The 5,085-nt window shown below is 34.9% G+C and overlaps 1 long non-coding RNA gene across 1 annotated transcript; it reads right to left on the bottom strand.

Annotated features, from left to right (window-relative positions):
- Positions 1–1,540: 1,540 nt before the first annotated feature.
- Positions 1,541–4,246, bottom strand: LOC309691308. Its single transcript, XR_014271948.1, has 4 exons — positions 3,911–4,246; positions 2,698–2,752; positions 2,346–2,441; positions 1,541–1,802 (listed from the first exon to the last, which is right to left on the bottom strand). It is a non-coding gene; the product is annotated as an uncharacterized lncRNA (long non-coding RNA).
- Between the last annotated feature and the right edge of the window lie 839 nt (positions 4,247–5,085).

Genomic DNA, 5,085 nt, shown 5'->3' with positions numbered 1-5,085 from the left:
ACTCATAAATCTTACAACACAAAATTAGTATTATTAAATTAGTAAAATTAGCGTCTGCAATAAAGATTTTTTTCATACATTGTATAAATTCTACCACAGGCAAAGTTGCCTCCATTTTTATAGTTTTTATTAATATTTTGTAATAATTTATTTGTAATAATTCTGTTTTGGGAGTGTTTTTTGTGTATCTGTATTATATTATACATACACATTAAAAGTGAATCTCTGTCCAAAAAATGCACTCAGTTTACTTTTTACTCACTATGAGCATCATTCATAATTCTCCCCCAGTAATTAAGGTTAGGATATGTATTTTTTCTATTCCAATCCATTCTTCTTTTGCAGCATTTAAATAAGCTTGATCAGATTTCATGGTTTTGTTACAGACTTTTCAAAAAAGTGTTTTGCTTTTCTTTCACAAATGTGGGATTAAATTGTGTTAAAATGTACAAAACAGTCATGTCATGTTTTGTGACGAGGACCCAGGCACAGAGAGACTTGATGAATTTAAGAATCTTATGACTTAATAAAGAAATTTGCAGACTTGCACAGAGATGGTAAAATTATGATGACTGCACTGTAAAACCTAATAAGTTCACAGAACTCAAAAATTGTTGTGTAACAGATTACACAACAATTTTTTAGTGATGTTTTTAAAAGTTTTAAGTTTAACTAAAATAAAAATTATAGTTGCAGTTGCCTTAAATTACCTCAATGTTAACTCATAAATGTTGATATTCCTCAACTTATAATTAGGGAGTAATAAACTCAAAATGTTCAATTTTTTCAACTTAATTAAGGTGGGAAATACACTCAAAATATTTTACATATTGCAACTCATACGATGTGGGAAATAAACTCAAACTTTTTCATATTTTCTAACTTATAATATGGGAAATAACACTTAAAATCTTCAATATTTTTTAAAATACTGTGGGAAATACACTTACAAATAATTCTAAACTGTTTACCCAGTAAATTATAATCAGCTAAAAGTGTTAGAAAACATGAAAGTAACAACACTAACAATTTAACAACTTTTTATTAAACACAATGTGCTTTTAAAAAGGCACAAACAACAGAGCTCACTCATAAAAAAGTGCTTCATAAATAAAACAAGAGAAAAAGACTCCAAGGGTCTCCATCTCAATTCTAAAATTCAATAACATTTTCAGTATTAACAGCAATTGCAGCTATTAGAACATTGATGCATTTAACACTTACTGTACCTTGACAGCTGCAGCTCACTTTCTTTTTTAAAAATACATAAAAAAAAAACAGTACTGGTTTCCACTGCTGTACTTATAGGGAACAAACATCAAGGCAGTGCATTTACGTATTAGGCAACAGAACATTAAACATGAATAGTGAACTGAACAGTCATTCATCTTAAATGTGAGGTAGAAGAGGCAAATGATTAGGAAAAAAACAAACAAAAAAGCTTCCTCAATACTCAGCTTAACAAGTAGTCCATTCTGAGTGATTCACTCATTGAACAAATCATTCTTCAGCATCAGTAGACGCCCTTTCAGTTGTTTGTTGTCCTCAAGGCACATCACAACCTTCTGGATAAATGTGAATGTAAGCTCAAGTTTCTTTGGGTATTGTAGGTCTAATGCATAGATGTACCCAAAGAGCAGGAGAAATGACTCAGCCAGATTTGTGGGACCATTCACAAGTATTTCATCCTCAACGACAATGCAGATGCTTTCGGGACTGAAGAGGGCCGAATCAGTAGTGTCATCCGTGACAACTGTCAGCAGAGCCACAGGAGTGCCAGTGAGGTCTGGACCATCTGCTGACTGCAAAACAAAAATAATACAAGAATGAGTTCAGCCCCACAAGGACACAAATCATGCTATTGATTAGAGGTGTGAATCTTCATAAGTCGCACGTTTCTTTTAGGATTATAATGTCAACGATTTAATTTGATATTGCGATACATCATGATGCATTACAATAATCTTAATTTGGGTTTGGTTTCAAAACATATGTGTAAATAAATGTTTTCAATAATAAATATATGCCAAGATATTTGTTTTTGTTGTTTACCAAACATTTCTCTGACCACAACATGGCACCTCCAAAAAAATAGAACACTTGAATTTTAAAAAGGGAGATAGTTTTTATCTGCAGATTTTTTTTGTATAATAATCTTTCAACTATTTTCATGTTTTCTGGTTTATGCGTAACAATCTTCTTGCAATCTTATTCAACAATAGTTGATATATGGGAGAAAACAAGTCAGATGAGGACTGTGTTGAACATCCTTCCTGATATACACCCTGGTTCTCCTTGAGTTCTGAGCGATGTCATATGGTTGATGCTGAGGCCAGTACACTTACATCACAAGTCCTGAATAACGTGGAGGCATCTTCACGCAGGTACACAGGAAGTGCACGAAGGACGAGGGCCCGTCTTGTATTTACATCATGCTGTTCCTAGATGAACACACAATATCTATTAGAATAGTATTTACACAAATGCAGAGTAAAAACAAAGTGTTGGATAGCCATGTTCTGATTGTCATTGTTATAGATCAGGGGTGTCCAAACTTTTTGTGTAACGGGCTAAACCTGTCAATCTAGAAGGGTAACCCAAAAAAAATCTAAAAATTTTGAATAATTCAAGGCAAAATTCTCTAGTTTCTTTGTATTTATTTTTTATTTAAATTGGGACACAAATTATAAAACTCACCCACTGACAACTGGTGAAATGTTGACTCTCTGTAGCGCTCTTTGCAGTCTGATATCTGTAAACAATATGTGCACAAAGACGACTTATTAATGTTCAAAAACATTTTTTGCACAGCACACACACACAAGTAGTCAGCTGATCTCATCTGATGCAGATCTGCTCCTTGATCAAGTGACATTTGTCCGGATTTTTGGCACGAGTGACGTCGAATCAGCACCGCAGCTGGATGGCCCGATTTACATACCCAGCGCAGCTGATACTCACCACAATAATTTACTAAGATTATATGCACTCCTGTTATTAAGTCCAGTTCAGTCTGTTAATGTTAACCGTTTCAAACTAATGTTGATAGGTGTGTTGCTAAGCTTAATAACTTAAATAACAAACTTGAAATTTACCCGTCCTATTTTCCCTTTTATTGTTTTTTCTCTGTGCTGTAAATCTTCTGTCTAAGAAGAAATCTGAGGCTGCTGTTCTGAAAATAAGCTACCAAAGCTTTTTCTGAATGAATCAATAAAGATCCATTTATGGAAAGCTGTGATGAAAGCAGTTTTGTCTTTAATTATATTCAACAATATAACATATTCGACCACTTTTAAGTGATTTTGTGATCTTTAATACACTTTAATACACTAAAGTTAAGGTTATTTACCTAATTTCTAGTAAGTAGCCCTCAGTGAAAAAAGTTTGGACACCCCAGCCTTACAGGTTAGGGAGTATTTGTGATCCGCACAGTCTGCATCAATGATTCTTTCTTAGCCTGGGAGCAGAACGCGGCTCTTTATTTTCATTTCATTTCAATTTATCTAGCAAAGATCGATAGGGTCTGGCTTAAAGGTGTCAAGGAGGCGCCTCAGTCTGGCTGGTTGAGCCTTGTCGAATTAGCGCGAACAATTTAGCTGAACTTCGTTTGTAGCACCGAGTTCGACCAGTGTATAATGTTAGGCTGAATCAGGCGATGCATTTTTCCGCAAGCCTTGACTTGTAGAGCTCGCTTAGTGGAATACCCCTCTAAACTGTTAAAAGGATTTCGAGATTATCTCACAACCACACATTTGAGACTACGAAAAAATACAAACGTGTCTAATTACCATCATGATAACACACTCATGTTGTTTATTATTGTTCGCTTCATGCTAGCACACACACATAGCTCAACAGCGTAAACTACTGACTGTGTAACACGGACACTTATTGAAATAAGTATACTCACAATACGCACGTACATTACCGGCGAATACGACAACCAGTGGAAAGTTTTAGTAGAAAGTTCAAATGCATGGAGCTAGAACTGCCACCGTCAACTTCCCGGGCAAGAATACAATGCATTATGGGAAATGTTGTCCCCCACGGAAAACCGCCAAAACGTTACATCATTCTAATTTGAAATAACATTACGTATTTGTCACATTAGAAAACTTCTAAAATTACAATTACTTGGATTCGAATTCATTTATAACAAACATTCACTGTGCACAAAGTACGAATATATTTCCAGTAAAAAATAAAAAAGAATGTTTATCGAAATTAAATTTAAACAAAACAAAAACACGTTAGACTTACCAAATTTAGGGCAGTTGATGAAAAAAAATAAGGTGGTGGTCGTGGTGGGTTGAAGTTGGGGACTCTTAATCCACACGGGCTGGCCAAAACTTCCCCGTATCAAGGTAAATTCAAGATGGCTGACTAAGCTTTCCTGAGGGAGCGACAAGACTCCACCCACCAGAACGTCACTAATATATGCTTCTTAAACTTTTTGAGCGTTCCAAAAAATTTAGCTAAAAAATATTGAGCCCTATTCAATTAAAGCTGCATAAAAGCCAACAGAGCTCAATACTTTATAGTTTGCTCAACTACAAAACGACATTTGAGTGTTATGAGCTTATTAGTTATGAGCTAGAACAACTGTTAGGGATTACAGTGTGATAATGGAGATGAAGACAACAGACGATGAGGACAGGGAGGAACGGGGGTTTAAATGCACCAAAGTGACAGTCAGAGAGAACTCGGGACAATATTTAAGGATGCAGGGACTGACAGAGACAGGTTTATCTTGCCTGGCTGGGCAGCTCTCTGGGTGCTCAGCACCCCCAAATCTCTGATCCTAGAATCGCCCCTGAGTTACATCACGCAAGGTTTTAGCGCAACAGAAAATATACCTTATATTTACCCTTTTAAGAATAAATAAACTTGTAAGATTCACTCTCCCATATTTATCCCTCGCTTTTAACTGTTCTTCTTTTTAAGATATTTCAACTTGAATTATTTCTCAGAAAAATATATCAACTTCTTAAAACATTAATACTTCAACAGAATAATGAGATCCCTCACATTTTATAATGACATTTTATGAACTTTTTGCATCTTTATCAAATGAATTAACTTTTA

This window comes from Aulonocara stuartgranti (genome assembly GCF_965226115.1).
Source record: "Aulonocara stuartgranti genome assembly, chromosome: 16".
Taxonomy (NCBI): Eukaryota; Metazoa; Chordata; class Actinopteri; order Cichliformes; family Cichlidae; genus Aulonocara; species Aulonocara stuartgranti.
The sequence above is the reverse complement of the archived record's forward strand: the minus strand, read 5'-3'. Positions and strand labels throughout refer to the sequence as shown.